The sequence below is a fragment of the Xenopus laevis genome, chromosome 9_10S (genome assembly GCF_017654675.1).
Source record: "Xenopus laevis strain J_2021 chromosome 9_10S, Xenopus_laevis_v10.1, whole genome shotgun sequence".
Lineage (NCBI taxonomy): Eukaryota > Metazoa > Chordata > Amphibia > Anura > Pipidae > Xenopus > Xenopus laevis.
The window spans coordinates 141,792-152,374 of NC_054388.1; the positions used below are offsets into that span (position 1 = coordinate 141,792).

The 10,583-nt window shown below is 38.1% G+C and overlaps 1 long non-coding RNA gene across 1 annotated transcript; it reads right to left on the reverse strand.

The window, feature by feature from the left end:
• Nucleotides 1-1,714: 1,714 nt before the first annotated feature.
• Nucleotides 1,715-7,699, reverse strand: LOC108702449. Its single transcript, XR_001933285.2, has 3 exons — nt 7,032-7,699; nt 4,659-4,735; nt 1,715-2,236 (listed from the first exon to the last, which is right to left on the reverse strand). It is a non-coding gene; the product is annotated as an uncharacterized LOC108702449 (long non-coding RNA).
• Between the last annotated feature and the right edge of the window lie 2,884 nt (nt 7,700-10,583).

The window sequence follows — 10,583 nt, forward strand, 5'->3', positions numbered from 1 at the left end:
GAACTATCTCTGGCTGCTCATTCTCTGGCACTTGGCTTAAACAGTGTTTGTGTGTGGGGGGGGGGGGGTTCGCATTTTGGGTGATTTTGTCTCAGAAACACCAAATTTTAGATTTCGAGTTAAAATCCGCCACATCTGCCTACACCCGAGCAGTGGCAATGGGGTATATTTATTAAATAAAGCGTGAAGTTAGAGATCTCCACAGTCCACAGAGTGAAATACCGCCTCTCAATTCATTTCTATGGTATTTTTAAAGGTGTATTTATCAAAGGGTGATAGTGAAAGTTCACTATTTGATAAATTTCCCTTTAAAAATCCCATAGAAATGAACAGAGAGAGGCAGTATTTCTATTTGCAGCCTGTGGAGATCTCGAACTTCACTCTTTTTTTTATAAATATACCCCAATGTATTTCAGTGTAGGCACATCAATCAATCAATCAATATCTGCATTTCCTCAGGCCAAGATCCACAATGTTTGGCCCCAGCCTAAATATGGGCAAGGACTACAGTGTTTGCCACTTTTTCTGAAACAATTTTTCAGTCTCTGCTATTTATTAGTCCTATTAATAACTCATCATCAGATATAGATTGTAACTGCCAAGCCAGCCGAGTGAAAGTTCCCTAACCCCAGGACAATAGTATTCAATCTTTTTATTGATTTCAAACATAAACCAGCTGATTTTATTCAACAAGTAAATTGTAGGTTACAAAGAGATAGAACATTTAAAACAATTCAGTTGACAATACAAAGTCTGCATTCATGTGATGTTACAAACATCAAATAAAACATTCAATAAAAGTAATACAATAAATCAAAATGTTCTGCTCAACACCTAAATAAAGATTAAAGCACTACAAGAGAGTACTAAACTATTAATGTGAGTCAACTATTTTGCTTATAAATAGGAGGAGCTTCTGTCAAAATCCATACAGTTTTTAATTAATTCCCTTTTATTTTCCTCTAGAATGCTCAAATATCTAGACCATATACTTTAGAAACAAATTCTAATTTTTTGAATCCCCGTTCTACAATGTACTGCCTCTTGTAAGCAAAGATTGTAAAGGTAACTCAAAACTACTGCCAACGAAGGAGTGCTCTCTTTAATCCAATACCCAGGACAATAGTGACCATAATGTGCTCTCTGTCATTTAATTTCTGGCAAATATACACTGGGGAAAAGTGGAGTGGCAACAGTTCGATGTGACGTCAACAAAACAGTAGCAATGTCCGCCTTGCCCTATGCTGAATGCATAACATCTTCTAAACAACTGTCTGCCGTCTTTCTAACTAAAGGTGGGCATACTTTTATCATTCTGCGATGAACGATTGTATCGTTAAATGATCGTCAGCCAATTATTTTACCATATGATATGCCATCCACGGAGAACGATTATATAGTGAATAAAGTACCCCCTTTTGTAAAATATAGGGATATTATAAGTTACCAAGGAGTTTCATGACCATATAAAAACACGAGGCCGAAGGCCGAGTGTTTTTATACAGGTCATGGAACTCCGAGGTAACTTCTAATATCCTCATATTTTACAACTGGGGGTACTTTATTTATTATAATACACAAATTTCAATGAGTCATGTGACAGAAATGACATCAGAACTCACCGTTTATAACTGATGACATCAGAACTCACCGTTTATAAGGATATAATTTACAGGATATTCATGGCTTTTGTGTATTATATACAGATATAACCGTATTGTTTGCTTCTTGTACAGAGGAACACTGTTCAACAAACGAGGAGTGGTGCTAGCATTGTGTCATTGTCTGTAGTATATAGTCAGTTTCTACTTCCCTGCTCCATGCAAACATATGGATTTATGTCTTGCTATAGCATAATAAACTTCTTTCACATATGAGTTGATAGGGTGATATTCCTGCAGTCAGCACCAATTTATTTCTTGACATAGTTCACATGGTTAAAAATGAAGCTTTCAGCAAAGAACGTTTGTGTCCTTCCATATATGTTCCTTGGCTTGTACTACAATCCTGACATGCGCAAATAGGAATTTTATCCCTGAACGACTAACATTTTTAAACTCATCCGATCAATTTTGCAAACGATAATGTTGAGACGATGGTTTGTCTGAAGGTCGTTCGTACACCATCAATCATCCGATAGGTTATCGATATTATCGGAACTTTCTGGAATCGGTCGCTTGGAAGTAAAAAATCTGCCCGTGTATGGCCACCTTAAGGCCACTCTCTATGCGCAAACCTGTGGATTTAATAGCGGTACAATAGATAGACAAATAGATATAAATAGATGATCGACAGGCAGATATGGTACAGGGAGACAAACAGACAGATAGAGAGATACATAAATATAAATAGATGATCGACAGGCAGATATGGTACAGGGAGACAAACAGACAGATAGAGAGATACATAAACAGATGGATGACAGATTGATAGAGAAAGATAGATAGACAGACAGATATAGATAGATAGATAGACAGACAGATATAGATAGATAGATAGACAGACAGATATAGACAGATAGATAGATAGAAAGAAAAATAGCAGGATGATAGATAGATAGAAAGAAAAATAGCAGGATGATAGATAGATAGATAGATAGATAGATAGATAGATAGATAGATAGATAGATAGATAGATAGATAGGGGATAGGGTACTTAAGACAACTTATTTTACATTTTTAAAATACAAATGGTTTGGAAAGACCCATGTCTCCCAAACATGCCAATACCAAATATGTATCATTTTATGGAGATTCAGACTCGTACAGAGCAAGTATTCCCAGCATTCCATTTCAAGCCAAAAAGCCCTGTAACAGTGGGTTTACCCCAGAAATATCTTTTTGGAAGTACACACTCTGACGAATCCAAAACTGGCAAAAGCACTCATTTTACACCAAACTGCAAAGCTTTCCTCACTGGAGTGTTTTTCATGACTTTTCTAAAAATTGTCCTAGAAATATTGCAATTTGCTGCATTGATCTTGCTTTATTTATACAATAAATATGAACACCAGGAGTTTTCTGAACCATTTGATGTCAAATATGCCTACATATAGCAAAGTTTGTGGCCTGTAGGGACCCAGTAAGAAAATAGTGTATATGAATTTTCTTGATTGACATGTTTGCTTCTAAAAAAGCACCCTGCCTGCATGTTTTCATAAAACCCACTAACAGTACAAACTCCAGGAAATCTTTTTTTTTTTTCTTTTTTGGAAAATACACATTTTGACCAGTCCAAAATGCATCAAGAAGTATTTCTACTTCAAACTGCAGAGCTATGTTAAATATAAGTAGCAAACAACAATCCAAGCATAAAGCTGCAATTGTGCAACTCAATGAAATAACAAAAGAACCGATCCAATAGAATGATTAGTGGTCAGAATACATGTCCAAATGTCATGCTGTCAAATAAACAGGTTTTATGGGGGGAGGGACCTACGGATTTGGCAAAACACATTGAACATGTGCGTGCATGTGCACACGCACCGTGGTGGGAGCGGAGGGGGGGCCCTGAGGTAGCAACCCTGGTGGGCCCCCCAGTCTGACCCTGTGTGTGTTACCTGGTTGTAGAGCAGGAGAGCCACTGGCAGATCTGAAGTCTCCCATCTGCAGAGTGTGCAGCCGAAAGAGCATGGTGCAAGCATTGGTGGTGCTTAAACACAATATAATCAATTTTTTCCCAACCAATCCTCCAATTGACTTATGGTCAGGCTCTTCAACAGATTAGTAGAGTAGCCATCTCCACAGCAGTATCATGATAAGATGAAGAAAGCTGGAGAGCCTTCCAGTGTGAATAAATGTAGTTTTTATCACAGCACTACATGTTTCAGACCTCAAAAGTCCTTTGAGGTCTGAAACATGTAGTGCTGTAATAAAAATTACATTTATTCGCACTGGAAGGCTCTCCAGCTTTCTTCATCTTATCGTGCTTAAACACAACACTTTCTCCTTACAACTAAGAATAGGTTTTATGCAGTTTTATAGAATATCATCTAACAGTAAGTCTTTTCTATTTCTCCACAATTATTATTCAAATTGCACTATATAGTATATCTATATAAATAAGTCAAATCAACTGGACTTGTTTTTTCTTGTAGATGTACAGTTGATTTGAAATTTCTACAGATATACCATGACCTGGATGAATGAGAATCTTTACAAACATAAGCTATATAGTGTTAACTTTGTTTCTTTCCTATCTTTTGGTATGATTGGTAGTGCAGTCAGGGAGATCCTGGGGCAACAGCAACCCTGATCTTGCATTGTCAATAGGTGTCTTCTGTAATGCTGCAGATATGTATAGTTCAGCTCCTCAAAACAGTGACGTAGTTTCGCCACTTCTACAAAAGGTTATCAATAACGATGAAAGGTACACTGGAGATCTAAGTAATGATTTAGTTTATTCCAGATGCATAGCACTACATGTTTCAAGCCACATGAGTCCTTCTTCTAGTGCAATTAACAAAACATAGAATGTGATCCTACTTTAATCCACATTACATTATGTGACCAACAACACCAGCTCCCACTAGTTGGCAGGTGTATGTGCAAAATCCACAATGTATTATCCTAATTAGATCTACTTGCTGGTAACATATAACAACACATTCATATATACACATGTAAGATGCAAATCATAAATGAATCCAAGGGTCCTACCATACTAGTTGTTTTTCAGTCCAGTGTTAATATAGTCCATGGTATGTGAAGGTAGCCCCCAACTTTTTTTTGATCATCTGTAAGTCAAATCAATAAATATTTTAGTAAAGACATATATGTCATAAAATTCAAAAGTAAGTAAGTGCATATTCACAGAAACTGTTTTAGGCTTCATGCCTCATTCATACTCATTGGGTTCAATAGTATTCAATATATCAATCCACCATGCTTCATTTCTAAGTAGAATCTGTTTCCTATCCCTTCCTCGAATTGGCGTTTGAAAGTGTTGTAAAAGCATCCAGCGTAGGCTGGCAGATGTATGTTTTCAATAAAACAATGTCTTCCCACTGGCGTATGTGTTTTTTTATTGTTTGGGTTAAATGCAGTAATGGATCTTTTATGTTCACCATTAAGTTTGTCACAGGGGCATTTCAAAGCATTTATCACCGTTTCAGAATTACAAGTCTGGTATTGTTTGATTGGGATATGATGCCCCTTTTGGGAATGTGTACTATAATGTCCTTTAATCATAGAATTACAATTACCACAACTTAAACATGGAAAAGTTCCGTATTTTGGTTTGGCCAAGAATCATGTTCTATCCTGAGGCTTATACGTCTCTGCCCTTATAAGGTGATTAGCAAAGTTTTTAAACAATTTTTAAACAGTTTCTAAAGTCGCCTGTAAGAAAAAATCTTTCTTCAATATTAAGAAATGTTTATTTACAATTTTCTCAATATTCTTACTTAAATGGCCATAATCTGAGACAAATGGTATCCATTAGATTTTATTCTTAGTAGCCGATGCCTTTAGTAATTTGTCACTGGGGATTTTTTGTACTTCATCCCTTATGGTCTCTAGGGTACATTTATTATATTCCCTGATAATGAATTTCTGAATTTGTTTATCTGAAGCTTCCAAAAATTTTGCGTCATCAGAGGATATACTCCTAATCCTAAAAAATGGTACCTTTGGGATTCCTTTAATGGTACTGGGAGTGTGATAGGTATTGCTTCGCAAAAAAATTGTTTTTCTTCCAATGGTTTGGAATATAGTTCTTTGTATATTTTCCCATTTGTATTTGTCACCTTCACATCAAGATAGTCTATATTAGCCTGACTGTAATCAGCAGTGAATTTTACAGTTTCCTGCTGTAAATTGAGGTATGTCGAAAACTCTTGTAACTCACTTTCAGCGGAGCCCCAAATTAAAAACATATCATCCACAAAGCGATAGTAACAGTATATCTTATCACTAAATAGGGTATTTGTCAGTATTAGCTTTTGTTCAAGAACATGCCTAAAGATGTTAGCGTAACCAGGGGCTAATTTATTACCCATGGTGGTCCTTTGTGTCTGGATATCCTGATGGAATCTAAAGTAATTTTTCTTAAGGACCAATGCCATAAGCTCCAAGATAAAATACACTTTAACATTGGGGATGTCCTGTTGTAACAAAATTTCTTCTGTGTATTGCATGCCTTTGTCATGTGGAATTGAGGTAAATGATTGAACATCAATACTACATAATATGCATTCCGTCCCAATATTCCCCAAATCTTGCAATCTTGACAAAAAAATCTGTTGTATCTTTAAGGCATTGTGGTCATTTTATTACTATGTCTTGTAAGAATGTATCTGCATGCTGAGAAAGTGGTTGCAAGACAGGCCACATCCCTGAAACTATTGGGCTTCCAAGTGGCTTGGATAAAGACTTATGCACTTTGGGTACAAGATCACTGATAAATAAAGTAATGAAACTCGGGAATGTTCTGTAGGTAAAAAGTTTCTAGTGGTGTTAGTAATTAGTCCATCTACAAAAGCATAGGACACCGTTTCATCCACCTTCTTTTTTCTAACCCTTGATGGATCATGGTCCAAATGTTGATAGTGCCCCAGTGTACTTAACTGCTGTAAGGCCTCTGACATATAGTAAGTCCACCTTATTAAGAATAACAAAACTTTGTCAGCTTTTTTAATCACAATATTGCTATTATTTCCTAGGGATTTAATGGCTTCTTTCTCGGATTAACTCACATTTAACCTTTTGCCATCAGTGTGTATTTTTTTAGTATTCCATAATTCACCCACTTCTTGTAAAACAATAGTTTCAAATGCCTCAATGGATTGAAATGTGACATCAGCCAAAAAACAACATTTACTTTTAAGTGACTTACTCCTGCGAGTTTCATTACTTTTATCATCACCAATTTTGTTCATGAACATCATTTTTAACTTCAATCTCCTAATGAATTTGAAAAAATCAACCTTCCATTAGAACATGTCAGGAACATAACCCTAAACCTTTAATCAGTACGGACTGCTCAGCTGATGTTAGGTTATAGTCTGAAAGATTGATGGTTAAGTAATTTACCTCTGTAAACGTATTGTTGTCCGCAGTAATCATTGTGGCCAGTAAAATTAAAGCTTGTTTGGTTTGTGTTCTGACCTCCGCTGGAATATGGCACACTCTCCACCTGCTCCTGTTTCCTTTGCGCCTTGAGGAACCTGCAAGTTGTTCCCCTCTCCTCTGCCCAAGGTTCTCCTCTCACTGCTGGTGTCACGGTCCGTCCCGGTGCTTGCCAGTTCGTCCGTGTTACCATCAGTGTTTTGGTATGGTGAAGTTCACTTGAGCTGTGTAGTCAGTAAATCTCCTGGTCTCCTGGTTTCCCCGCAGTCCAAAACTTCTCTCTTTGCGGGTCTGCTACCTCTGGGAATCGCTTTGCCAGGTATACACAGTGCCAGCAGTGTAATCTTTAGTGTCTCTGTCAAGTTTCTTTAATTTCCATGCTACATTTTCTTTTTTCAAAGAAAAGTGTGCCCTCTTCCACTTAAAGCATCAGTGTTGGAGCGAGTCAAAGGGGGGCCTGCAATGAGCACAACAGCTCTCTGCACTTGCTAGGCCAAACAGGGAAATCACAGAAATGAAAATTTTATATTAGCTTCATAGTACTAAAATAAGAAATTTTATGAATACAATTAAATAAAATTCTGCATTGTTTCTGAGATAATCAAGTTTATATTCACTATTCCTCTCTCAGCATCTGTTTCTCTTCATTCTGTCTTCATGCAGCAGTTGTAGATGAATGATCCAATATATCTTATGGGGGGGGGGCTCCCTTTCCTAGCAGATGTATTAGAGCTCAAAGAACTGATTTCAGTGCAAAATAACTTCCTTTTGCAGAAATTCTGCATGTAGAGAGACAGGATTTCTGGTGATTTTAATAGTGAGCTCTAGTACATCTTATAGGGAAAAAGAGCCCCCCCCCCCCCCCTATAAGACATATTGGATCATTCATCTGACACCCAACTCCTGAATGAAGACAAGATGAAGAGAAACAGATGCTGAGAGAGGAATAGTGAAGATGAACTTAATTATTTCAGAAATGAGGCAGAATTTTTGATTGTATTTAGAAAGTTTCTTATTTCAGAATGCTGAAGCTTATATTAAATTTTCATTTGCGCAAAAGTTCCACTTTAAAGTTAAAAAAAAGTTTTAATAGTAAAAAGAAGCAAGTTGAGAGAGTGGCTCCGTTAAATAATGGTAATGTGGTTATATAGGATAAAGAAAAGGTGAATGTGCTGAATCATTACATTACTTTAAAAACACTTTCATTTTTTGGTGTAACTGTTCCTTTTACGGCCAGGGCACACAGGCAGATTCGTGGAGATTAGTCGCCCGGTGACAAATCTCCTCTTCTTTGGGGTGACCACTCTCCCCAAACTGCCTCCCCGCCGGCTAAAATATAAATCGCAGGCAGGATGGCACTCGGATCGACTCGATTTCCGAAGTCGCCGGACGAGGAAACTTTGGGCAAGTTTGGAAAACAAATCGTTCAAAGTGCCTTCCTGCCAGCGATTTACATTTTAGCCGGCGGGAAGGCAGTTCAGGGGGGGGGGGGTTTTGTTGCCCCGAAGAAGAGATTAGTCGCCGGGCAACTAATCTCCCTGTGTGCCCTGAACCTTAGGGATCAAAATCACAATTATGTTCCAGAGAATGGAGTTATGGGTTGGAACCTGCATGGCTTTACGAAGGATGTCAACAAATTTGATTGCTTACTATGATGCGTTTAGTAAGAAGTCAGACAATGGGGTTTAGTAGGTGGATTGCACAAAAGCCATTTTTATCTAGTTTGTTCATTCATGACTTCAGAAAAGGGGATTGTAAGTAATTTATTAGTGTATTCAGATGGCACAAAACAATGCAGTCCAAATTCCAGAACCCACCAGCACACCCTGGCCTCTCAAGCACAAGCTGGCCCGGTGCACAGTTGTAAGGGATCGGCAACCCTAATTGTAGTAAGCGTAATAGAAGAAAAACCGGCACTCAGAGCTCAATGCATGCGGGCAAAGCCCTGCGTGTTTATTACAACGTAACGTTTCGGGGTCGTCTGACGAAGGGACCCGCCCCCGAAACGTTACGTTGTAATAAACACGCAGGGCTTTGCCCGCATGCATTGAGCTCTGAGTGCCGGTTTTTCTTCTATTACAAAACAATGCAGCCAATTGATTCCATCCAGGATGTGACACCTTTGTCAGCCCTTTCATTCCCTTTACTGGCTTAATCGCTCTTCTCTGTAGTTTTTTCCATTTCTGCCCCCCTTATATATAGTGATCATATGACCCCACCCTTAACTGCCTCTTCTCCAGTGTAAGCAATACAAACTTGGCCAGCCTTTCCTCATAACGGATCTCTTCCATTCCATTCCATTCATCAGCTTAGTCCCTCTTTTTTGGAAAAATCGAATTCAGTAATATCCCATGTTGAGCACCGAAGCCCAAAACTGCACTGCATATTCTAAATCCAGAATTATCTTCACTCTGTTATGTGTGACCTTAAAGGAGGACTATCTCTTTCCACAATGAATCTCATCTGCCATTTATCCACCCAGAATGCCAGTTTGTCCAGATCCCGCTGCAAGGTGCCACAGCCTGGATGGAACGAAATGGCTGCATAGCTTTTTGCAGTCCACAAACAGAGAAATATTACTTACAATTCCATCCCATTTATGAACAAGTTAAATAAAAGTGGCCTCAATACAGCACCCCACTATGAACCCTACTCCAAGTAGAGAATGTACCACAGTGACGCCCACACTGTACACACAATCATGTAGCCTGTGTACAAACAGCATTAATCAATAGCTCTTCATTTAGAAAGCAGTCATTTGTTAGGCACTGTATCAAAGTATTTGTGTAATCCAAATAAATCCCACCTACAGCACCCCAACTGTCTGACATCTTACTAATTTCATCATAAAAAGCAATACAATTTGACTGACATGACCTATTCTTTATAAAGCCATGCTGATTGCTACCTATAATGCCATTCTCCAGAAAATAATTTTGTATGTGATCCCTTAACAAACTTTCAAATAACTTGACCACCAAAGCTGTCAGACTTAGTGGCCTATAATTGCTTCCAGCTTTCGTCCAGTACATAGATACCATACTAGATGAAGGCAAGTCTGGGTAAATCAGAAAAAGGCTAAAAATCAACTCTCTCTCTCTCTGTACTCGAGAGTGGAGTCCATCTGGCCCTGATGCCTTGTTCACATTCAGTTTGAATAAACCTTTATACACACCTATCGTGTTACTGGGCAACCCTTTTGAAATAAAAAAAAAAAAAAAAACAACAAAAGTGGTATAACGGGGATACCTTTATTGGCTAACGAAGACAATCATAGCAAGCTTTCAGGACAATTTAGTTCCTTTTTCAAACGGATTACATGATCCTGTGTCAGCCACTGAACCATCTGTGTCCCTATCAGGTGGCACTTGCAACTTTGACTCCTCAATTTTGTACACTGAAGAAAAGAATGGACAACAGATACAGTAAAGGCAGTTGTGCTAACCCTAATGCAATCTCAATCCTCATCTTTTTACTATTCATATGCTAAAAACTTTTTGGGGTTAGTCCATGCCA